Source organism: Haemaphysalis longicornis, unplaced genomic scaffold, assembly GCF_048455015.1.
Source record: "Haemaphysalis longicornis isolate Haplotype H1 unplaced genomic scaffold, Haemaphysalis longicornis Haplotype H1 scaffold_1, whole genome shotgun sequence".
NCBI lineage: Eukaryota > Metazoa > Arthropoda > Arachnida > Ixodida > Ixodidae > Haemaphysalis > Haemaphysalis longicornis.
The window spans coordinates 231308846-231335331 of NW_027526203.1; the positions used below are offsets into that span (position 1 = coordinate 231308846).

A 26486-nucleotide genomic window follows, 5' to 3' on the forward strand; every position below is an offset into this window, starting at 1 on the left:
AATGTCTGGTAACCTTACATTTTTTTACAACATAAAATACTCTGTAATTAAATAAAATTTTATACGCCATAAAATTAACAAAACTGACTAACAGAAATATAATAACAATAGCAAACTGACGTATTTATCCATAATAAATTGCAGAAAAACTCGGCCACACTGCGCATTATGTCTTTTTTAAATACTGGCAACACTGCAATTAAAACCGTTTAATTATATCATGAATTATATAACTGGGCTTTATTTTGGGCAAAATATATATTGCCCTACATTTTATTTATTATTAAACTTTACCAACAAGCGCGCAAAAAAAATTGCATATAAAACAATAATCTGGTAACAATGTCACGTACTAAACATCTGGAAACACTTTTACTTTTGCTTTTTGTTTTTATTACAATTGAATAATTTATTTCAATAGAATAATATGAATTCTAACTTTTCTTTAATCTCAGAAAGTTCACAAACTAAAATTTTTGCACACCGACAAGTTGGCTGAACAGAGCGCTTTATTTCAAATAAAACAAATTAACATAAAATGGAAAACGTTGGTTACAACCATCTTACCACGCCTATGAGCGTGTGGTCTCGTCGCGTAGGGAAAGAACGTCGCCGTGGGTGTGGTTCTGGCGACCATCCTCCCTGTTCTGTGTGGCGACCAGCCCAGTCGTCAGCAGAGAATAAGAAGGATTTGTCGTAGAGGTGTTCCCTAGATATTTTGTCCGCGATATCCCTACCCGCCTGCGAAACTGGAACCGCGTTGCGGACTGTTTCTGCTGCATCCGAGACGCATGGAAAACACACGATTCGGTGAGTAAAAGAGCGCCAAATTGATCTTCCTAGACTGCGGCTTGTTGATAGCTTGTTGATAGTCCATGAAAGCGAACCGAAAAAAGATGATGGCTTGAAGAGTGACGCCGTCGTTACACATAATTGTTGCCCAAATGGATTTGTGCTGTTCGCGACTTGTAGTTTGGGTTTCGTAGGGTTACTACAAAGGCGATGTCATTTCAGACCTGCCTCTGCTGTGCTGCCCGGAGGTCGTAATAAGTTTTTCCTTGTTGATATGCTGTCCGTGTGCTGTCTCAGGTGATTAGCAATGGGCCACCGCCGCTAACATTCATGCGGGTGTCTCATTTGGGGCAGAAGGAAACAGTGATGGAGTTGTAGAGCCCCTAGAGAAAATGCAGCTGGTTCCTGCTGGTTTATGGTTAAATTCTCAGCTGGGCCTGGGTGTCAGCGAAATATCTTACAAGGGTACGTGACAATTCATCGAACGCCGTTTCATCGAACACGGTTTTATCAAAGGCATGTCCGTTTAATCGAAACCGTTTCTTCGAATGCCGTTTCATTGAATTGATGTCGCCCATTTTATCGAATGCTGTTCGGAAGCTACGGTCGCTATTAGTACTGCTGCTAGAAAAGTTCAAGTTTTCTCATCACAAAGAGATGCATGAAGCATGAAGGCTTTATAATTTAGGGTCGCGTAAAAAACCGCGCACTTTTCAAGCACGAGTCTTTGTCACTGCCACTTCCCGTGACGATTATAGGCTACATGAAATGAGTTGAGGTTGCTCCGGGTGATGGTGCCTTTTGTGTTGTGATTACTGAAGTTGGTTGGTTATTTCCTTCCTTTCGGTTTTCTGGAACTGTATATACAAAGTAATTGATCACACAAATCGCCAGAAGAGACACATTTTCAGGACACACAAAAATTTATCGACCGACTGGCAGAAATCAGAAAAGTTTATTTTGCAAGGACGATATGAGCGGTATATATGTAACTGTAATGTACACCCGCCCAATTTTTACCAATATCACAGGAGCGCCGACCGTTTGGTCGATCAGTGCCGCGTGATGGAGTGACGTGGCAAGCTCGGCGAGAGTAGCGCCGCTTGCGCACTAAACAAAAGCTGCTGGTGCCGTCGTCTGCTGGGCTGTTCCAAGAGCAGACGTCCACCCCCGATTTTTGTTATTCGCTTATCACACTGCCTGCCATATCGAAATTTTAAAGCAAAGCTTTTTACCTCTACCCCCCCCGGGTTCTTTCGCGACCTTTGGTGTCAACAGAAAACTCCCGCGAACAAATAAAAGAATTTACTGGCACTGCCAGGAATCGAACCTGGAACTAATAGAGTAACAAAGCCAGAGCCCGTTGTCTTACCGATTTAACTACGAGCCGGAGGCGGGGAAGACAAGTGGTGCACTCACCAAGCACATTTACTGGTTTAACCCCTGCATTCTCGCTGAATGCCACGCGATAGCGATTAAAGGAAGCTCACACCAACCCATGGCATCTCACTTCGAGTACGCCAATGTACTAAAGCCTGTGGCTTCCAGTGTACACGTGAAAAATCTCAGCTCCTTCTCATCCGCCCTCAAGCCAAACGACACCTCAAGGAACACATTCAACTACAATTTGATGGCCAGACCATCCCTCCATGCCCCAGCATCAAGATCCTGGGCCTACATCTTCAGGCCAACACCAAGAGTGATGCATCGTTGCAGCGCCTCAAACATAGCATCAATAAAATCGTACTCATGATCAGGCGAGTTGCCACCAAGAAGCGAGGACTCAAAGAATCCGATACCTTTCGATCAGTTCTAGCCTTTGTCCTCTCGAGAATCACTTATGTCAGCCCCCTGTCTTCTTCTCAACAAGGAGACGTAAAGATGCTTTATTTAATGCTTAGAAAGGCGGTTGAGCAAGCCATTGGTCTTCCCCTGAGTGCGTCCACAGAGAGGCTGCTTAGCACGGGGCTCTACAACACGGTGAAAGAGCTGGGAGAGGGTCATCTTTCTATCCAGAAGCTCCGAATGAGCAGAACTGCGTCGGGTCGCCGCATCCTTCACCAGATTGTCTGGGCAGCACAGAATATAACTCCGCTTGATGTACTCATGGACTTCTGGTGACAAAAACTAAAGATGCTCCCTTTGCTTAGAAATATGAACCCCTCACACGATGAGGGTCGCCGACAAGCACGGGCTGAAGCGCTCAACACCACCCTAGGTGGGATCATGCAGTTACCTCACAGACGCCTCCTAACATCGAGGTCAGCAGTATGCCATCATCGTGGCTACCTCCAGAACCAACCTCCTTGCTTGTGCACCACTCAAGACCGAAGCCATGACGGCAGCAGAAGAGGCAGCCATCGCCTTGGATCTCACTCAACCAGGTGTTCGTAAGGTGGTCACCGATTCCCAACAAGCCTACCGGAATTACCAGCCGGGTTTGATGCCCCAACCTGCACACTGCGTGTGTTGAAAACCACTCCCCAAATGGTTCCATTCAACTCATCTGGACACCCGCTCACGCTTCCATGGAGGGCAACGAATACGCCCACCAAGGCTGCACTTTTACCCCATCCTATGGAGCTGCACGAGGACATGCAGTCAACTGCTTGTCTCGTTCAGGGACATAAACCAGCATTATCGCCTTCTGAGACAGAGCCTATCTTCGCCTCACCCTGACCTTTCCATAGAACAACAATTTACCCTACGGCTCATACAATCCGGCTCGTTCCCACACCCGGCGCATCTTCACTAAATGCACCCGAATCGCTACAGCGCTGAATGTAAATTTTGCTCGGAAGTAGGGGTGTGCGACTTTAGCCCTGAGCACCCTCCTCTCTTTCCGTCAACTACCGAACAAGAGCAATGGGAGATGCTGCTGTCCAGTCCCTCCCTGCCTAACCAGCTTCAGCTGGTGGGCAGAGCACAGGCGGCGGGGACTGAATATGGGCTACAATGAAGAAGGAACCACTCCCATGGACTGCACTCTGGGCCTTTCAGAAATCTGAATAGAAGTATTTCCTCCTCCTCCTCCTCTAGCTCCTCCTCAGTCTCTTCCGCCAATCTCGTCGCCTCTGTCCGCGAAGGCAAAGATGGAGAAGTGAGATCGTCTAACACCGGGTTTAAGCTTTAATTTATTAAAAAAAGTTTCCACTTGTGTGCTACACCAATACAACTCAACCAACCACCGTTCATGCATCTTGCATTAATTTAACCTTACCAAGAATATCTCTTTGAAGTAATAGAGGGTGTGGTTAAGTGCATTTCACTTCTCTCTGGTTTCACTATTTGTAGAGCAACGCGAGTGAATTTAAGTGATGTCGTATCGGTAATCGATGTGGGTGCCATTTACAGCTTTGCTTTCCAACCACATTCACAGGGTGGATTGGCGCTAATTTTTTTTCTTCAAGATCAGGCATGTGGCGCCAACTGAAAACAGAGAAATCAGCATTGCTCGATAAGCCTTGCGTTTGGCAATGATGATTGTTCTGTGAACCTTGCGTTTGGCAACGCTGATTACTCTGTTTTCAGTTGGCGCCAGGTGCCTGATCTTGAAGAAAAATTTCGATATGGCAGGCAGTGTGATAAGTGAATAACAAAAATCGGTGGTGGCCGTCTGCTCTGGGAACAGCCTAGCAGACGACGGCAGCCGTGGCCTTTGCTTAGTGCGCATGCGGCTACTCTCACCGAGTATGTCGTATCACTCCATCACATGGCGCTGATCGACCGAACGGTCGACGCTCCCGTGATATTGGTAAAAAATTGGGCGGGTGTACGACATAAAAATGTACGAAAACGCAGTAACAGTTTTTATTAATGAGCATTTGCCCTCGAAACATCCTTTACTGGCATGTTTCTCCAGTGGTTCGAGACGTGCTTGAGGGCTTCTTCTCGCCTAGCACAGCCTTCCTCTGCTTAGGTGGCTGCTGGCTATGCAAAATTGCTGTAAACCTGCTGTTTGTAGCTTCTTCTTCCTGCTGCAGGTGGCTAAGGAACCGCCAAACACCGGGATGTCAGGTTCCAACAGCCTTTGAAGACCTGCAGTGCCAACTTTCTACAGATATATTTTTTCATGGTAACCCTTGTTCTGCCAAGTGCTGAACGGACCAGAAGGCAGGCAGAAACCGAGGTGGCACGCGGATCGCCAGTTCACCGGGCAGCTCGGGCAGCTAAAGTGGCTTTCCCACGACGTAATTATTTTCGAACCAGCAGCTCCGAGACGGCTGGCAGAAACTCCTTCAAAATAAAGCAGCGGTTTCTTACGCATTAAAATGGTTATACAAAAACGATCAGCTTGAAGATAGAAGCGCACAAAAAATAGCTGTCTCACAGTCTTATTTATTCCTGTCCATGCGCCCTAAAGGCTCTGCTCTATTCTGTATGACCAAATTCTATGAAATGTCCTCGATGAAACGTCCTTCTACCAAACGGCTTCTATGAAGTGATGTTCGATGTAATGGCGTTTGATGAATAGTCTGCAATCCATGTTACAAAACATGTGGTCGAGTTTTGGGTAAAATTTCTTAAGTTCTGGATACTTTCAGCACTCGTCACTTTCTTGTAAAGTTGTAAGTGTCTTATGTACGACCTGCATTTTCTACTAGCATTGTAAGGTGATTCTGTAAATTATATATAGCTTAGCAGTTAGTCCAAGAAAAAAGTCCCATTTAACCTAAAGGCATGCCGAAAATCAGGAACTGGAATCAGCTGGTCCTGGCTGGGAATGCTGTGGTACAAAACGGAAATACTTGATCGCAGCTGAGAATTAAATAACTTCTACCAGCATGGCGAATAGCAGCATCGGAAAATGAAGTAATTCGAATTCTCGGTGCTGCCCAAGCACACTGGGTTGGTCTTCCTGACATCATTGCTCTTACTTTCTGTGACCGATGATTGAAGAGTTTTTCTCCCTAGCTTGTATAATGTGCTTAGTATTTCTCTTTGAATGTTTGTTTGTTTTGACTTGGTAGTTGTTTGCTTATTGTCACTTTTTCATTTGCCTAGCTGTTAGACAGCTCCTTCTGTGACATGTGCCACTAGTTTCCCTTTTTGTCATTTCTCTGGCAACATGTATTCCTTGCCCTTGTTTATGATTTCAGGTGGGTTGAATGGCCAGCCAATGATCTCATCCCAGCAGCACACAGTAGGCAAGGAAACACCTCGTGAGCCAGTGCTTCCAGTTGGGGTCAAGGTTCTGCTGATTCCCAGCTCAAGTAGGACAGATTTGGGTTTTCATTCGAATAGCATACTATGAAATTAATTTGATAGCCATTGAAAGTTAGACAAACAGAGAGAGTGAAATGTTTATTGAAAGGAGAAAAGGTCTGCCTAACACACAAATCTTTGGCCTGGTGTTGCCTAATTTCTAAGCAGAGCTTTCGCTCAATTTTTTCAGCCGTACAGTCATAGATGCTATTGAAATCCTTATCCAAATATGTGCATGTTTTTGAACCATGCACTAAACTACGAAAGTTGATGTTGGTCGCAGTAAAAATGGGAACAGGCACGTTGATGTTTTATTTCAGGTGAGTGCATACTAAATAAAAAAAAAGGTCATGTATGCAGCTTAAAGGGACACTCGGAATTACATCGCGGAATTACAAGCGCAAATTGTCGTCCGGAGTCCCTAGGCCCTGTTTTGACCACTCTGAGCGTGTTTACGCGAATTTATTTGATAGAAAATTCAATTCAGAAATGCTGTCCCCCTCTCTGCACACTTGCCCATTTTCTGTGGCGTTTTCGTGTGACATCAGGAGGAGATGTTCTAACAATTGGCTGCGCTACAGCACGGCTCGCCGGCCTTCCGACAGAGTCAGTCGGCCCAGCGTTTCGTCCGCCGGCCGCCGACGGGTCGTCGCTATTTGTTCACTCAGTTGAAACGAAGCCAGGACACGTTTGTGAAATGAAGAATCTGCCTTCCTTTACTTTGTTAGTTTGTACACTGTATCTAGCTCCAAGTCAAGGTCGCTTAACACAAGCGCTGCGCAAGCGCACATGCGACGCTTCGCTGACTGGTATGCCAGTAGGAAAATTTAGGGCCACTTGAAGGCGGGAGAAGAGTCAGCGAAGTCAATATAGGTACTAAGGAAATAAAATCAACTGAAAATTTTACCGTACAGCGTAAAACTAGGGTGCAGGAAGCACTTTTTTGCGCTCGGCGAACAAGCAGAGTGGTCAGCAGCATGACTAGGTACGCATCTGCGAACGCTTTTCCGTCTAAGAAATGCAATTCCTAGACGTGAGATATTGTGGAAACTTGGGGTACGCTTACTGCACGAGCACAATACAACAAGTAGTCACCTAAGCTTCTTGAAATGCTAAAACTAAATCAAAGTGTAAAATCGTTATACATTATATACGTACCTGATATTTTTAAAGACAGCAGCGTTTGTCCGTGGCTGAGTGGTCTGGGGCGCTAGGTATGTCACCGCAAGTGTTTTGCAAGTCACGAGTTCGAATCCCCGCGGGTACGTGATTTTTTTATAAGTTAACTTTTTCGTTTTCCGCTGATGTTTGCTATACTGAGTTCACCTTTTTTTTGGGGCCGCAACGTTCATGGCTACACGAACTAGTTCACAGAACGCGTGCAGGCTGACACTGGCGCGCTAGCAAATTCTCGTTGGCGTGCTGTTGCCATAAGCACTGACTGCTTGCGGGCAGTGGGCACAGGCCAGAATCCACAGACCCTTGGCCTGGTGCGAACATGCTTTTTACGATACAGGCATGATTGAGGCAAGCTCCAAATATGGGGGAAAAGCGCATGGCATTTGAGCATCTGCAGGGACGCGGATGGCGTTCACCCAGGGCGTAGGCCTCGGCTAGTGATTGCTACGATTCCAAGCCGTCCTGGGAGGCTTATCTTATGCATTTTACAGCCGACAACATGGCAGAAGTGCGGTACGACTATTACTGAGATATCGAGAATGCCCATCCAACGATGCCGTCGGATGTCAAGCATGGTGTTTTACAGAACCGAAACCGAAACTTGTTTGAATGCTAACCAATCACGGTGCGTCTCCTCCAGTTGTCACAGCCTTTAGTTGGTGCGGCCGCCGCAAACCGCGCATGGTAGTTTTTCTTCTTTTGCGCTTTGTAAAATAATTACCGACTTGTAAACCGGATAAACGATGAAAAGTATGCTGATTTGAGCCAGTCTACGCAGTGCAAGCAAAAACGGCAGCTTGACAAATTCACTTCAGTGTCCCTTAATTTAAGGAGCCATGAAGAGAAAATACAACTTCGTTTAATTAAAAAAAACTAGGATTCAGTATCTTACTCAGCTCCATTACAGCGGCAAAGTATGTTTTTTTAACGAAAAAAAAGCAAGAAGTATTTAAAAACTTTTAAAGTTTGCGCCACATTGACGTGTTATGAGCAAGAATGACATCATACGGGCCAACAATAAAACAATTTTCAGTGCGTTAACTGCATGTTAGCATTCAAGTGATGCGGTCAAATGGAACTAGAGGCCCCATTACAGACGTCCAGTCATATGTCGCTGCGACAGGCGAGTTGGGCGGCCGCCAATCGTGCAAACAAGGTTCCGTGACATCGTAGAAAAGTTGCGGGAAGTTGGCTAGGGGGTCATGACTGCTTCACACGTTTTCTTTAATATCTCCGTTACTTGTTCGAAGATTGCGATGATATTGGTATCATTGTTATCTGGACTAAGCAGTCTTTCAAATAAATCCAACTTGTATTTTGTCTTCATGGCTCCTTTAAGCTCAAATCAACTAGCTGTTCTGCTGTTCAATATGATGACGTTGCAGTTCTGTTGCCTGTAAGTACGTAGAGGTGCTATTAATCAACTAAATTTCATCATGTCACTAAGTATTTAAGTGACTCGCTTTTTTATCTGCATGGACATTTAGACTTCTGGAGTGGGCGTGTTTATAGGGCTGTTCAGGGGTACTAGCACTTTTGTAATTTATAAACACTTCCAAATTACAGAACGTCTAGTACCTGTGAACAGCTTTGTATTATCTCAAATATCAAGAACAAATAAAAACGCTTCATGAATTCCAAGTATAAAAAATGCATACTTAGGCACACAGTTTGTTTGTAGATTTATTATTTTCGCTTCATATAAGCGAAAAGTAATAAATGTATGTAAAGATGAGCGCATATAATTTCATGTAACCACAAGTTACACGACTTGTACACTTTCTCCTAAATAAAAGTATCACTAAATTTGCTTTCAAAGAATTATTTATTTATTATTTATTTTGTTTTATTTATTTATTTAGAAAATACTGCAGGCCAAGAATGGCCTAGGCAGGTGTGGGGGTTGTGCAATACAAGGAACATGATCAAAAAAGGAAACAATACAGAGGTGGCACAAACTAACAGGTAAATACCTATGCAGCATGTTATGGTACAAGATTTAAGTCACACTTCACAAAAACTTTCAATACACCTTTAAACACGTTTCTAGATTCAAAATTGTGATGTGGTAGTTCGTTCCATTCTGTTATTGTGCGGGGAAAGAAAGTGTATTTGAAATTGTTAGTTCGAGCAAAGATAGGAGTGAAGTTTTGGGAATAACAACGTTTTGTTGGACGCGAAGATCACGGAGCAAGAATGTTTGATAGGTCTAGTACACTTTTTTTGCTGGATAGATAGAAAAGAAATTTTAGTCTTGCTGTTTTCCTGCGATATTCTTTGTTTGAATTTTGTTATCATTCGTTAGTTCAGTTGGGGAATCCGACTGGCGAAAGCGGTTGGAAATAAAATGGACGGCCAATCTTTGGATTTTCTCTAGATTGTTAATATCTTTTTTAGTATGTGGATCCCACACCCAGGGGTGAGACAGCTGCGCACATTGCGCAGATTTGATACAAATTTGTTTTCCTGCACCAGGCAGCTCCAAAACCTTGAAAATTGCAAAAATTGCGCCAAACTGCTCCAAAACAGCATGAGAGCCAAGGATTTTAACGCTCCCGTCAGTTTCAGTGGTGAGAAATGCTTACAGATGGCATAATTGTCCAGTACCCCCAAGGTGATGCTGTTTTTGAAGGTTTAATTGATTGATCACTCAATAAACCCGCATAAACTTGTCCCAAGGTAGTGTTTTCGAGAGTCTTAATGTTGGGTTGCACATGTTATATCCTGTGCATTTTTAAAATTTACCTGTCAAATGTCATTGTAAAGTCCTCTAGAAAGAATACTTATGTGTACTGAGGTGTCAAACTAATTGTGCAGGTTGATGAAAAAAACGGCAATTTTCGGAGCGCCGTTTCTCCGGAACGACATTACTGGGCGCCGCGATCTTGGTTTGGCGAAGATTGGGAAACATGGCCGCCGGGCGAAGCAGTTGCTCATGGTTCAGGCAGAGTGCTCTTTGCCGACTTCTACCGTGGTTTTGGTTATGGGGGTGGCTGGGTTTACATTTAATCGTTGTATCTGTTGCGGGAAGTTGCGCGACTCGAAAGAAGGGAGTTTATCAAAAACAACATGGTGTCCGCGAATTCACCGTGTTTTGGCCTTGAGTGTGAAGTGCAGTGCGTGCTTGAAGTGAAATTTCGGACTCGTTGCAGTGTTATAAAACGCTGAGTTATTGCTGCCCTTGACAGCGAGCTTGCGAGCGGCGGGAATGGGACGATCGACACTGCAGAAGTGGTGGCGCAGGCTACATCGCTGCAAAATGTTCAAGCAGTGTCCGATATCGGGACGGGCTATTATTGCATGCTACTAATAATGACTAATTTATCTGAAGTGAAATATAATGCCAAAAGGTAGGTGGCTAAACCTACCAATGTTGCACAGATTAGGATCGAAAAGTAGTGAAGGTGCACCTTGGGGATTGAAATGGGAGGGCTGGTGGGGTGCGAGGACTGTCACCTCGCTTTGCGCAACTTTTGCCGTGGCTCTACACTTGTGCGTAAAGCCGAGTATGGGATTACAAAAATAATTTCGCCATTCACTTGATAATAAAAATGCCTTACGATTGCTTAGTTTTCCAGTTTGATATTTTCAACGACACTCCACGATTATATTGCATAGAGCCTTAGAATTTAGAAATGGTTTGTAAAAAGGTAGTGCAGTTCGTACTTTGTGTTGCTCTCGTAGAAAAAAACTTTATTGAAAGGCTGTTATGTACATTAAAAAAAGTGCACTCCCCCCACCCCCCGGAGTTGCCAAAAATTTGATTTTTTAGGCTCCTATAACGTGACGTAATAAATATTGTTCTTTTTCTCCAAATCGAGGTTCTTCTGCTCCAAAATCGAGATTTTGCTGCTCCAGAAACTGCTCCCAAATCTGATTCAGCTGTCTCACCCCTGCACACCTGCATATTCCAAACCCGACCTGGTTATTGTATTGTATGCGGGAAGTTTAGTACTGGGGGAAAACTTTTGAGTTTATGCCCTAGCATGCCTAATTTCCTACGTGCGGATGAACAAATCTTTTTAATGTGGGAAGACCAAGCTAGTTTGCCAGTTAGAAGTAAACCATGCAAGGCACAATGGTTTCATTAGTGTTGTATGAGCAGAGGTGATTGCTTCTTGTTTCAATCGTGTCAGTTGGCAAAAAGAGAAAAGATCTAAAGGCACAAGTGCTTGCATACATGCTGGTTGCTTTTATATCTCGCGTGAATTTAGCTGCAGGTTGGGGCTAAGTATTTTATCTTTAACCTACCAGCCAAAAGCATTGTGGTTCTCTATATTCGGTTCTCTATATGAGAACCGAATATAGAACGGTTCTCTATATGAACTGCAATTAATGTTTTGCCCTTTTGTTGGTTGCTTGTGCAATCATATTATCTAGTATGGGAAAGGGAAACCAGTACTAGCTCTGACAAAGTAACTGAGTGGTTTTAACAAAGTCTGTCCTCGGCAAAGTTGGAAAGGGAACTACTGCCCATGTATGGCTGCAATCAACATGTGTTGCTCCACCACTAGGTTGACCTGTGCACATTGGTCACTTCAGCTAGGAGGGCGCTGTTGGAAAGAAAGCACTGCGTAATCGGGACAAAGTGGCATACGCCCCAGCTCGAGCATTGCTAGTGTAATTCTCGTTTTCGTCCAACATTATTTGTTCATTCCCCTTAGCTGCTCTCAATAACTACATTTATTGGCAAGCAAATGCTAAATGTGGCATGCATGGCATGAAAAGTTGAAAGCCTTTAATGAATGTGCCAGCCTTCCAGGAAAAGCACCGCCTAGAGGAGCCTCCAAACAGGTTTTATTTTACCATTGTAAGACCTTCTCTCAGTATTCTGGGCTTGTCAACACATAAATGCCGTGACTAACTGTTGGGTAAGGAAGATAATTTTAAATGCAGAGCATTTCTTTAACTCACGATGTCACCCGGCGTTGGCGTGCCTCGGCGTCCGCAACAGCCGTTCCAGGTGCGCCCTCTCCCCCACTCCTCCTCTCCCGCATCACGCTATACCCTCCTCACTCTCAACAACAGGTCCGCACCCCTCCCTCTACACTATATAAAAAAATAATACTCGCCAGCACCTGGTTTCGATCCCACGACCCTGCGGGCGGAACGCAAGGTACATGGTGCTCTACCCACTGCGCCACAAAGCCGACACAGAATGGAAGGCTACGAACGCGCCTTATATCCTTGACTCATTCAAACTACGTCAAGAAGCTGCTGATACAACGCATTCACTACCTGTGGGCGGAACGCGAGGTACATGGTGCTCTTCCCACTGCGCCACAAAACCGACACAGAATGAAAGGCTACGAACGCGCCTTATATCCGTGACTCATTCAAACTACGTCAAGAAGCTGCTGATACAACGCATTCACTACCACCAACTCCCCAAACACTAAACGTTAACGCAATACACCCGCCCCCTATGCGACGCATCTACTCGAGTCCCCCTCGCGGGGAGATGGGCCCTTTTTTGTAGGTACTTGCTGCCATTTGCTAAATGTTACTACATATGCTAGAATTTCAGCGGAATTTGGTTGCTATGAAAGCTAGGGTTGCCACCTGCCCGGTTTTGGACCGGTGCAACCGGTTTTTTGAACAGCGGGCCGGTTGCCGGTCCATATCTAAAACCGGGCATCATTGGCTGGTTTTCTGGCCCTTGTGCCGTGATTATGTCCGTTTTGGCATTTTATAAGCGTCAATTCAACAACTATGACGATGAATATGTGTCGACAAGCTGCACAAAGACACGCGAGCAGAGAAAATACGCGGGCGAGCGTGCTGCCTGAGATGGAGGGGGACCTAAGGGAGGGACAAAACAACGAAATGCTATTGCCGCGGTCAGCAATTGCGGTTAATTTTCAGTTGAATCACTTTCAGAACACGTTATGTCGATTTCCCTCTAAGAAAACACTATACAATAAATGGCACTGCATGTCAAAAACGTACGCGTCTTTTTTTCAACACAAATTAACCATTCTATATATCCCCCCTCCCCCTCACCTCCCGTAGGGCCGTTTTTTTTTTTCCGGGGAAGGGTGGCAACCCTAATGAAAGCTCTAAATTTGGGAGACGGATTTTGAAACTTCTAAATTTATGAAAAATGAGATGTGAATGCTTCTGAGAACTTCTATGTTTTCAATTACACAACTTTTAATTATTTTGTAGTTGTGAATTTACAGTCCTTTTCTGGTATCTTAACCACGCAAAGTGTTTTTTGAATTACCTAATGTGCCCTAATAAGATTTGCACATATGCATTATGGCATACGTTGTGGTACTCCATTACAAAATCTTCATAGGTCCTCAATGTGCTCTCCTCTGGTGTGCCCTTACCGTATTTACACGATGTAGGTGGACCCTTTTTTTTAAATTTGACAATCCAATGTTTGGGGGTCGACTTAGAATCGAAATCGAACCGTCTACCGCTAGCAACGGCAAGAGAAAGGAGAAATCAGGGGTGCTATGAGGTGGGGACAGCTTTGCACCCTCATTCCCATGGTTATGGTCTAAAGTGTGAACCGCGTAGGGCGTTTTCTGCTCGCGAAAATGCGCCGCGCTGACGCTGCCGCGAATACCTCCCGCATGCTGCGCGCTACGCGATCGGCGGCGGCAACATGGCGGCGTCACCAGCCACAAAGAGGTGCGCGTAGCTCCAGCAACCGCTTCTAACCGCTCTTTAAGATATCACTGAAGGCACAAACGAAGACGTTTGTGTAGGAAAGGAGCTGATAATGTGGTCGAAAACGACACTATAAAGCATCATCCGCGCCGCTTGGGAAAGTGCCAATCAAATATCCACCACCGTGGTAAGCCTAAAAATCTCCGGCGGCGCCCGCCGGCTGTCCTGAGTGCTTTCAAACTGCCGCCACGAAGAGCGCACCTCCCCATTGGAGTAAGTCGTCATGCTTCTCCCACTGCCGCACTCGTCATGCGTCATACCGAGGTAGAACTGGTAGAACTTAAAACCAAACAACCAATTTTTGTCAAGTATATATTCTCTATCCCAAATGAAAGGGCATCACTTAAAGCACCTTGACGAGAAACGGTTTTGCTGATAACGCCCTAGAACTTTTTAAATCGAAATTTTTAGATCTGTGAGCCGTATGTGTCCCTCCCAAAAATGATGCTGGCAACCATGACATAGAGTAGCTTGGCAGCATACTTTTATCTGTATGCGAAATGAAAAACAATATTTAAAAACGTGTCCCCAGCTGAAAAAGTTTGAATCGCAGGCTTTCCTGTTCAGTTATGTGTTTTTTAATGCAACAGTCTATTGTGCACGAATGCGCCATCTGTTGGGATAGATGATAGGTAGAATCTGGCTTCGCGTTGTGGAGTTGGGAAGTTCATTCTCCCCGGGCGTGACGTTTTTTTTTTTTTTTTAGCTGTCGTTGGTGTATTTGGAAACTGAAATCAAATATTTTGGCAGAACAAATGCCTCTGCCTCAGGCAGAATCGTCAAAGCTCCTTCACTGAGTCTGTTTACTGAACGCTGCCGTTGATTCTGGGCATGGTGGCTCAGTTAGCCACACTGAGAACAACCCAGCGGCGGCGGGCGGCGTGTCTTTAGAATTTTCAAAATAATGTTTAGAAATACATATACAATTTAACCTTGTACAAATACTTGTGTTAGAAGGTTTTCAATATGTAAATAAACGTTTCAGCAGTTACAGTAGCTGCTTGGTTTGCAGGCACGTGACAGGGACACATATTGTAGTGCTAAGTTTCGACACTACAAACCGCCACCCTGCCGATTTCAGGAAGTTTGCTGCCAAATTAAAATTATTTCTGCCGATTTGTTTAGAAATTGCTTGTGGTTACCGGGCTATATAAAACGCTGGCTTTCATATGAGCTAGAGAACATTTACGTGACAAAAAGCGGTTGTCTGTCCCTTTAAAAGTAGTAGAAGCAAAAGTCACCCGCACAACGCCGACGCGCACGAATCACGTGCAAAAATGTGGCAAGAAGCGTTTTATTCCTCTCTAATAAACAAAATGAGTATTAGCGAATCCCTTGATTCAATGCGCGGCGTGAACGTAGCCCAAATCAGATCGCATTGTTCATGAAGTACACTTCCGAATGCGATGGTGGGAGGTTAGTCGCTCAAAAGTAAATCGTGCGTGGCCGCTTCCGTCAGCCGCCATGTTTGTTTTGGTACCGCGCGGCAGTGGCCGCTGCCAGTTATTTCAATGGTTGTCATCTCGTGGCGAATGTGTTCTTCCTGCTCAACCACAGCGCAAGGTTATTCCGGGTGCTTATACAAAAGCTCTTCTTTTTTAACATCTATTGCGCATACCGCGAGTGCATGGCTCTTGTGGCAGCATTGATCATTGATGGTAGAGCCACCGTGTGGGTTGACGGAAGCACTTCTCTTTGCGATACGATTTTCTAGCGGTGCTCTTTTTTTTTCTTTTTTTTTTTGTTGTTTTTGAGAGATCAATTTTTTGGGCTCGACCTACATTTGAGTTGACTTACAATCGTGTAAATACGGTATCTGTTGACGTTTCAGTTGATTCATCAGGAGTGTACCTGTGGATCTGCCCGTCTGCTGTGACCAGCCCTAGCTCCCAAAGGCGGTGGCCACTGTGTACAGATTCCCAGGCAGAGAGATCTCATCCGAGGGATTGGAAAGGCTGGCTGCCCCTTTAGAAGGGGATGCTTCTGAACACTGAGGGGACTGTCTGCCTCCTGACACATCGCAAGCCCTGCCGTCATGAGCTGCAAGGCTTTATACAGGTGTGCAGCAGCGCAGAAGGCCACCGTAAGTTGTTGCAGATGCAGTTACTGGCAGTCACCTGAATGCTGTATCGCAAAGAGAGAGGTCGTGCAGGCCCTTAAAAGTGGCTTTTTTTGCAGGTGTTCATAATGAGCCAAGCATTTTGTCAGTCTTTAAGAACTGCTTTTCATTCATTCAAGCCAGTTCAGCTGTGAATCGGCTATAATTATTCAACAGTTCGAATTTTTCTGCCATTTTTCAAGCACAAGTTTGCCATTTACCTTGGCATGTTTGTCTGTTGCTATGCTTTGTTCTGGGCGAGGCAGTTATATGTACAGAGCCAACTGCACTCAAATTTCACCCTGGCTAAATGCCTTCGAAATGTGTCATAGGTACCATGAGAACTACTGCGACGCGACCGGTAGCTCTGTGCAATGCGTGGTTATTCAGTTTCAGGCACTCAAAATAACGCCCTTGCAGACGACAAAGCACCTGCCGGCATGTCGCGCAAACAGCCATTTAGCGGAAGTGACGTGCCAGCCGTCCAGGCCGATCAGCCTGCCTCACAGCGGGAGAATCCAGGAAACTCGTATTTCGCGCCGCCGGTACGCCTGGCCTTCGCGGCTCCAAAGAGGCTTCTTCAACCGTGCGGTTCTCTCCTTTTCGAGTGTCGTCGCGACATCATGCCTACGCGGTGTGGCGGGACAAGTGCTCGCTTTTCCTCGCGCCTCCCACACCCCCGAGCCGGCCGTGTCGGCCGGTCCGCACAGCTCGCGCCGTCAGGCCAGGCCGTCCTGCCCCTCGCGCCTACGGCTGATACGTCACTTCCGCCTGCCCGTAATGGCCGCGTTTTGCCCAATTTTGTTTTCAAAATCATCGATTTTTGCTGGTCGCTTGCGGCGTAATTACACACATTTTAGGCGTCCTACTTCGTACATCGCGGTCTTTTTAGTCATACTATGCAGGAACAGTGATTTCGCGCAGTCGAAATTTTGAGTGCAGTTGGCCATTAATTTTGCAGACCACGCGAGCGCGTGGCAAAAGCCACCGATGCGTGCCCTGGAGGCCCGGCGCCTGTTGTTGAGGCCGACGCGGCGCGCATGCGCGTCCTGTTCTACTCGCAGGCACGCCGATTTTCTCGCTTCCTGCAGCGGTGCTGCAATGGTCACTCAAGCACCGCATAGCGACGCCTTTGTAGCATTTCTTTCTTCCCGATGGCACATTTGGGGCCTAATGTGACGATTGCGAGGGCTTTGGCGCAAATGCTCCTCGTGTCCTGATAAACACTTGCGCGGAATGTTTTATTTGTTTGTTTTCTGCTCTATCGCTTATCGACGAGGAGACTAGCGGCTTGCGAACGGCGTCCTCGAGTGAAGCGCGTATGAAGCAGTCTCATGGTACCGTGTTACCGACCACAAAAGGCCAGCTATATGAATAGTGAACCTTTTAGATGCGACTGCATCTCATTCACCCGCCTTGCCCCTGCATCCGGCGTCGTCGGCGTCCGCCCCTCCCCCATTCTCCTCGCCGCACCAGCTGCGCTCTCCGCCGCTCACCCCCTCTCTTCTCCGATAGCGAACACTCTCTAGCGAGGGGCATTGGACAGGATTCGATTGGATTGGCTTGGATTGGATTGGATTAAAGTGGATTGTGTTGTGTCATAGCTGCGGCAGACGCACTGGCGACGGCACGTCCCCTCACCGTTATGCGCGCTATAAAACGTGGTGCCTGCGCCGTTCCTCCGCTGTCCAACGCTGCAACGTGAACCCCCTATGGGGCGCATCTACACAGGGGTTCCCGCGACGGGAGGTGGGAGTTTTTATTCACCTTGTTTATAGGGTAATTTGGCCACTGAACATATATTCCAGCTCGCCCTCCGCTGCCCATAAAGTAGGCGATTTGCAATTTTTATGAAAGAAATCCTCTGTTTTATTATGTCTACTTTCTTACTTAAAAATGACATATCCAATGAATTGTCTGTTCGTTCTGCGCGATGGCATTATTCAAAACAGCACCTCGGGTTCCCATCGAAGAACACCATAGCATTATTCGCTACTTTTCGCCGTAATATTAATCGCTACTTAGGGCCTTTCGAATGTTTTTGTCACTAATGAACGGGTGTTTAACCACTGAAAAACAATCAGCTTGTCCTCCTGTTTCGTTGTTGACCTTGTCCTTCCGCTCCGCTGGGCATCTGCAAGGTGGCCCTTTTCTGATGGAGGCGAAAAGCGAAAATGCTCAAGTGTGTTCGGGATTTCGGCGTATGTTACACATTCCCAGGTAATCAAAATTAATCTGGAACTTTCAACTACGGCGCGCCTTATCAGCTGTGTAGCATCGGCGCGTTAAAACCTCATAATCAATGCAAGCCGACCTTGAAGAATTGCTCAGGCCTTGGAGCAATTCATCCCTGTAGGTATGAATTCCTTGGCTAACAGCATCTCTTGGCCTATTAGTAAGCCGGCAAATGTCCCTTTGAAAAACAGCTTTTCAAAAGTAGCGAATAATTTTACGGCATTCAGCGGGAGCCCGAGGTGCCATTTTTACGAATGCGACGGGCAGAGCGAACAGACAATTTATGTGAGTACGTATTTTTATCATTTTTAAAGGGGCACTGACACAAAATTTTGATGGCGAGATAACTTCGGAGATAGATTGGTGGGAACACATATACATCATCTGCAAAATATCAGCGGTGAATACAGCCTAGAACATATTTAAAATCAATTTTGAAGTGTGCGAAATGCAACCGAGCGGCCAGCAGAGGACCACGCGCAAGTGTAAATAAACAACATCCAAACACGTCACGAGTTTGTGTTTGCCGCTTCCGCACTGCCGGCTCGCCGCTCCAATCGGAGGGCCGGAGGGCGGAGCTTCTGCTCTCGAGAACGAACGACCCGATCGTTGGCGGCGGAGGCGCCGTGATTTCGTCAGCTCATCGGGCAGCTGGCCGCGACCAAAGTTCTACAGCGATTCCAGGCACTCTGTTTCTATTACTGTTTATTTCCATTGGATGCGGAAACGCGCCGGAGGCACGAAAAGCCCACTGAGCAAGCCGCACGGTCGCTGTGCAGGCGGCGGCCACGGCCGCGAAGTGGCCCACGCCGGCGCAGGTAGCTCGAGTGATAGCTTGTTACCGCTGCACGAAATTGTCCCCAAGTCCCGACCATGGTGGCTTACATGAGAAAGGAGTTAATGATGCGATGGCGGGTTGCATTAAAAATTGTCATCTGCACCGCTTATGAGAGCGGCACTCGAATATCCGCCGCAGTGCTAAGCCGAACACATCTGTAGGCGGACCTGTAGGCAGACCGGCCGGCTGCTCCCAGCGCGCGTCTTGCCACCCACCGTCTCGAGCGTCGCGCGTCGTTCGTTAGCCGCGGTAGCATTTGCACTCGCAGCGCCTGCGTCACATCCACTCGCTTTTTAATTAGGCGCCTCACGAGATCAGTACGGGGGGGCATTCGCAGAAACTGCCGTCGATGCGGATTCGACAGTGCTACGACGGCTCTGCTCTGTGATATCCCTCCGACGGTCACGTGGTCAGCTTTGTTCACACAAAATCCACAAAATCCATCGTTTCGCGGCACTCGCTGAAACCGAAACTGCGACTGGCCGCATTGAAAATGCCTCTAATTAAACAACCGTCGCACGCTGAAGCAAATGAGGTTTCTACAGGTTATAAGTAGGTCACTAGCTACTTATCGCAACAAAAAAAACAAGATGCAAAATTTTTGTGTCAGTGCCCCTTTAAGTAATGAAGTAGGCAACAAAAACGCCGAAATAATTTCTTTGGTATAACTTGCAAATCGCCTACTTTATGGGCAGCGGACAGCGAGCTGGAATATATGTTCAGTGACCAAATTACACAATAAACTAATTGCATAAAGGTTCACTATTCGTATAGCTGGCCTTTCGTGGTCGGTAGCGCGGTACCGTGAGACTGTGCTTCGTACGCGCTTCATTCGGGGATGCCGTTCGTAAGCCGCTATAGTTCATCTCACAAGCTACCTGCAGCACTGTGGAGGCTACATTGTTGTCCCCCTCAGGCCGCCTAACTCACCGCGAAGGAAGCGACAAAAGGCGCTGGGGCCGTGCCGTGCCACTTGCCGAGAGGGGAGAAGGGAGTGTCCTTTCAGGACCCCCTTCACGGCTGATTAGGCGCCCTCAGCGGGCGCACTATTGATAACAATGTAGCCTCCACAGTGCTGCAGCTAGCTTGTGAGATGAACTATAGTCTCCTCGTCTATAAACGATAAAGCAGAAAATAAACAAATAAAACATTCCGCGCAAGTGTTTATCAGACGCGAGGAGCACTTGCGCCAAAGCCCTCGCAATCGTCACGTTAGGCCCCAAATGTGCCATCAGGATGAAAGGAATGCTACAAATGCGTCGCTATGCGGTGCTTGAGTGACAATTGCAGCACCGCTGCAGGAAGCGAGAAAATCGGCGTGCCTGCGAGTAAAACGGGACGCGCATGCGCGCCGCGCCGGCCTCGACAACAGGCACCGGTCCTCCAGAGCGCGCCGGTGGCTCTTGCCACGCGCTCGCATGGTCTGCAAAATTAAGTCCCCGACTGTACGGGAGTGACCAGCCACCATCGTGGCTCAGTTGCTAAGGCATTGTGCATAGCCCAGTGTCTTGCTGATGATGGCAAAAAACTGAAACGCTCGTGTATTGAGACTTTCGGCACATGTTAGTTAAAGATTCCCAGGTGGCTAGAAGTAATCTCAAGCCTTCCGTTACGGTGCACCTGATAACCCATCTGTAGCTTTGATGCGATAACACCCCCCCACCACCACTTTTTTTTTTTAAGTGCAGGAGCCTCTACAGCAGGGATGGTCATCAGCATTGGTGTGGTAGCCAGAGGACCAGCGTGGAAATACACCGTGGTAAGAGACTTCCCATGTTATTGCTAATCAAATAGACTGGGGTTCATGTAGCACAGAAGCCTGCCTAGTGTAGCTTCAGTCTCCATTACAGAATAAAGAATAAATTTTTTTTTAAGAACACACTAGCAATGTACACTCATTCTCACAGAAAAAAAAAAAAGCTCATATGCATCGTTCACTCACAGTGCAAAAATTTAAGCATTGCTTTTTTCCTTTCCTAGCTTGCTCACAGAGCATATGTGGAAGGTTGTTGATCATGTTGAACTCAACATTGCAACAGAGGAAAAGCAAGAAGGGACAAATCGGTCATTACGTTTTTTAATGTTGCCACCATCTCAAATTTATCCACTGTGGTTTTGTCCCACCCCCTGTTCCCTGCCTTAAAAGTTCAACACCCCTTCTTGTAAGACTGTAGCTGTTCATGTAAACAATGGGCAGAAAACTTCATTGCAGTATTTCAAGCTTCTTTGTGCTTGTTAAAAGTCCCTGCAAAAGTTTTTGAACACTGGATGTTATGCTTAGAAAACACAGGCAGGAACCTCTGAATGAAATGTTGCACATCTACGTGCAGCGGGAAACTTGCCAATTGCAAAAGATGAGTGAAAACTGAACACGCTGTTTACTTGTCTTGAATTTGCCGCACTATTCAGACTGGAGTGGCATCACTACAGCTCAGCTTGCCCCTTTGGTTTTTGCTGTGCAACATCAAATTTTTGTAAAATAAATAGTCATAAATAAAATATTGCATTTATTGACATTCTTTTCCTGCAGTTCAAGCTATTGGCAAAAAAAATATAAAAATGGCAGACAATATTTGTTCTTGCACTTCCTGAATGACTAGCCATTGTGACACATCTCGATGCACCCGCATTCAGCTTCTATTTGTGCTCGCTTTGGCTTGTGAGCCAGCACAGTTAGACAGTGTGTTGTGTGTGTTTTCTTTTTTTTTTTCATGAAACAAAATTTGCTGTTACAAGCCATCATGAGCTGTTTTGCTGCTTCCTTCATTGCAACTTCACGATGAGTGTGTGAGCAATGAAGCTGCCAGACAGATCGGGAAGTGGTACTCAAGCATTGATTTTTACCCCTACCCCACGAGGCACGCTTGTGAGAAATACATGGATTCCTTGGCTTAGGGATTGGGGCTCCTGCAACGGCATGTGGCACTGGCACTCTTCCTGTGTTGCCATGGGTGGCTAACCGTGCGTGCTACAAAGCCAAAACATAGATACATATAAGATAGCATGAAACTCAAATTAGAATCTCATGCTCCAATGTATATATTTGGCTGACAGTGCTTGGTTCATTGTGTATCACATTACTAGGCTTGTGCGAATATTCGGGGGCTTCGAATATTCGAACGAATATTACAGTATTCGAATTCACTTGTACTCGAATTTAAAATTTTTGATATTTCGAAGTATTCGGGGTGAACAGATATCAAAACTGCGTTCAAGTTTGTTTCGTTAGGCAAGCCACAGTGCCATTGACATCAGGCCTACATCTTGACTACATGTGGAGCCAACACAAGCTAAGCCACATTCAGAACGTTGTCGTAGCCTCCCTGAGCGTGACCCACATGGCGCGTTTTTGCACGCGATTCGATCGTGTCGGCCTTGCGCGTGCGATTTTTTGACGCTCGCGTCGACGATTCCGTGCGCGCGCGCGGCAGCTTCTGCCTCGCCCAGAAAATGACGGGTGTCTCGCGCGGCAGAGGGAGGAGCTTGACGACTTGCGCCAATGGGGAGGCGCGCGCCTCATGGTGGCAGTTTCAAGGCGCTCAAACAGTCGGCTGGCTCCGCCAGATATGTTTAGGCTTACCACCCCAGCAGATATTGCATGGGCGCTTTTACTAGCGGTGCGGATGATGTTTTATAGTACCGTTTTCGCCCTCATTAGAAGTTCCCAGGTGTGAGACAGCTGCGCATATTGCGCAGTTTTGATACAAATGTGTTTTCCTGCGGCGGGCTGCTCCAAAAGCTTGAAATTCGTAAAAATTGCGCCAAACTGCTCCAAAACAGTGTGAGAGCCAAGAATTTTAACGGTCCCGTCAGTTTGAGTGGGGAAAAGTGCTTACTGACGGCATAATTTTCCAGCACCACCAGGGTGATGTTGTTTGTGAAGGTTTAATTGATTGCTCATTCAATAAAAACCCGCATGAAATTTACTTGTGCAAATTGAGGAAAAAACGACAATCTTCGGAGCGCTGTATCTATGGAACGACATCACTGGGCGCCGCCATCTTGGCTTGGAGAAGATTGGAAAACATGGCCGCCGGGAAAGCAGTTGCTCGTGTTTCAGGCAGAGTGCTCTTCGCCGATTTCTACCGTTGTTTTGGTTATGGGGGTGGCTGGCTTTACATTTATTCGTTTGATCTGTTGCGGGAAGTTGCGTGACTTGAAAGACCGGAGTTCTTACTAAAACAGCGTGGGGCCCTCGAATTCGCCGTGTTTCGGTCTTGAGTGTCAGGAGCGGTGCGCGCTTGAAGTGAAATTTCGGACTCGTTGCGGTGTTATAAAACGCTGAGTTATTGCTGCCTTTGAGAGCGAGCTTGTGAGTGGCGGGAATGGGACGATCGACACTGCAGAAGTTGCGGCGCAGGCTACATCGCCGCAAAATGTTCAAGCAGTGTCCGATAACGGGACGGCCCGGACTCTTGTTGCACGCTAGTATTAAAGGTTCATCTAAATGAAGTGAAATTTAATGCCAAAAGGGAGGTGGCTAAACATACCAATGTTACTCAAATTACGATCGTTGTGAACGTGCACCTTAGGAATTGAAATGGGGGGGTGCTGCTGGGGTGCGACGACTGTCACCTCGCTGTGCGCAACATTTGCTTTGGCTCTACACTTGTGTGTAAAGCCCAGTCTGGGAATGCACAAATAATAATTTAGGCATTCACATGATAGGAAAAATGCCTTACAATTGTTCAGTTTTTCACTTCGATATTCTCAACGGCGCTCCACACTGTCCTGCATAGAGCCTAAGAATTTAAAAATGGTTTTTAAAGATGTAGTGCAGTTCGTACCTTTTGATACTCTTGCAGAAAAGCTCTATCGGGAGGCTGTTTCAGTGTTATGTACGTTCAAAACCTACTAAAAAGTGCACTTCCCCCCTCCCTGAGTTGCCAAAATTTTTATTGTTTAGGCTCCTTAGGTGACAAATAAATGTTCTTCTGCTCCAAATGAAGGTTGTTCTGCTCCAAAATCAAGATTTCGGTGCTCCAAAAATTGCTCCCAAATCTGGTTCAGCTGTCTCACCCCCGAGTTCCTTTGCCGCTCAAGCAACTTCGTGCGTGCCTTGGGCGGCATTTTAGAGAGCGCTTAGGAAGCGGTCGCTTGAGATCCCGGCATCGGCCGCGTCGCGCGCAGCGTGCGGGTGTTCTGAGGCAGTGTCAGCACGCCTGTGACGTCCGCGGCATGTTTTCGTGAGCAGAAAACAAGAGCCCGGCCGTTCCTGGAGAAAGATAGACAAAAAGGGGAGAGAGGGCCCGTACGTCGTCATCGCTTGCTTGCTCGGTAGTCAGGCGCCTCGCCGCCTCGCTCGTATCATCCGCCGGGCTGCGCAGGTCCGTTTGTAAGAGCCGAAATTTTTCCCATTGCAAACAATCCAATTTCACCAGGACTTATCAGAAATTCGTATTATCCCGAAATTCGTATCACCCAGGAACGTATCATCAAGATTTCACTGTATAGAACTTTTTTATGCAGGTCCCGCCAGGCCTGGAAACTTAGTGTCACCTGACAGCTATTCGAATTCACTTCGAAAGTATTTGACCCCAAGGACTATTCGCTTCGAGTTCGCTTCGAAGTAAAATATTACTATTCGCACAAGCCTAAACATTACAGCAAAACGCCTGCTGCTTTAATTTCTACAATGCATCCGGTCAGGGTTGGAGACCCTACCAGTAGGCCCGAAGGCCCGCACTTTCTCGCCCTGTGTGGTGAAAGTTGTGGACTTTGCAATTGGGAAGAATGACAACAACGAAAAAATGCGCAGTCCTGTGGATGTTGAAGGTTGCTGGAGGCAGAGACCCTCTCTCATTTTTCCTGTTTCAGCTCCCAGGAGGAAAATCTGCAGCCTTCGTCGTGGTGGGGAATGTGATTTTTCATCTTGCAATTTTCAATATTTTCTCCAGCGATAGTCAACAAGTTTGCGGGAGGAGATTGTGGTAACTGACACCACCTGGTGGCACTATACGGATGAATTTCCATGTACGTCCACGAGAGGCCGCGACGACAGCACTAAGAAAAGGTAGAACACGACTTGTGGAGTCATTGTGCCTATGCCCCTGACAGTGGCTGTTGTGTCCTCACTGCCGTGTGCCCCATGTTCGTGTGACCGGTCACCACAGAGATAAACAAGTGTATTCTAATTGTAGTGTATGCTAGCTAAAGTGGAACCCTACTTGTGTCAAATTTAGAAGCCATAAATAAGCTTCCTGCCAATATAGTGGTATGTGTGAGGAACCAACATCACTTCTTGGCTTGCAGTAAGGTTATTCCAGCCACTAGCATGCCTCGCCTCTTTTCTATCACTGGAAGGACTGCAGCCAGTCGAATATACTTTCTGTATTTACAGCATATTGAAAAGCCCGCTTTTCTTCACTGCAGTGTAGGCCATATTTTTATTGCACTGTTTGCTATTTTGTTTTAACCTTTTATTTTTAAGTTTGTGTGCTGTCTGAAGTGTACAATTTGGTTTCAATGGATGCCCTGATTGTGTATGAATTTCGTCTTTCTGTTACCTCTAAAAAATGATTTATTTCCTGAATTTCACAGTTTTTTTGCTAATGCTAACCTGTAGGTGTGGTGAGGCTCGTCAGGCAGTTGTTAATGACCACTTTTACCTGGCCATCCTCAGCTTTTTTTTTTTGTCTGTAACACAAAACTGGAATAAAGTGATTGATGATGGCGATTTTCTTATCAAGGTTTAGTACATAACTCTCAGACATGTGAAGTGCTCACTGTCTAGGTTTTCAGTTTTTTATTTTTTTTGTAGCTGTTTTAGGAGCTCTATACCCAAGATATTCGTCCTTGGAAATTTTGGATTTGATTCACAGTGAATTTTAACTATGTATTCGTATTCAACTCGTAGTACTCCAAAATTTGATTTTGGCTCATGTGACCGTACTTTCCACCAGACGCATTCCAAATGATTGCCGATAAGTGTTGCAGGGTCCTGTACTAGTGAGGGATCTTCTTCAAGATGGGTTGGAGCTAATCACCGGTTTAGGATTCTTCATTGTGACAGCGTTTATACGCCTCGAGCGCGGCCTGTAGGGGCGCCACTGAAATCTCCCTAGCGGCCCGTTTCGAAAGCAGCCGCGGGAGTCCGCGGCCCACTCCCCAGTGCCGCCGCTGCTTTTGCAGCACGTTCACGACTGAGATTTATCGTTTGCGGGTGTTTGAAATCCATGTTTATGTGGAGCAGTCACTCTGTTCGCAAATGGGGTGTGTTTACGAGAGTGTAAATGTTTCTGATGCAATCTTAGTGTGGTATATTCGGTCTGTATAAGTGCCAGGCGTGTGCCACAGGCCAGCGTCGCAGAACCGGCGTATGGTGGAGCCGATTGTAGTTACACTGACCTGAATTCACTAGCCGTGTCTCCGTAACCACCGGTTCCTCAGATGTTCATGCTGCGGCTATACACTACAATTTAAATCGGTTTTGTGCGCTTACATAATCAGCGGAGCACT

General features: G+C 46.3%; 1 long non-coding RNA gene across 1 annotated transcript; it reads left to right on the plus strand.

Moving 5' to 3' along the window:
• Positions 1 to 593: 593 nt before the first annotated feature.
• Positions 594 to 25624, plus strand: LOC144168673 (uncharacterized). The gene is made up of 5 exons (XR_013322196.1): positions 594 to 810; positions 5892 to 6005; positions 15689 to 15940; positions 20717 to 20787; positions 24846 to 25624. It is a non-coding gene; the product is annotated as an uncharacterized LOC144168673 (long non-coding RNA).
• Positions 25625 to 26486: the final 862 nt, after the last annotated feature.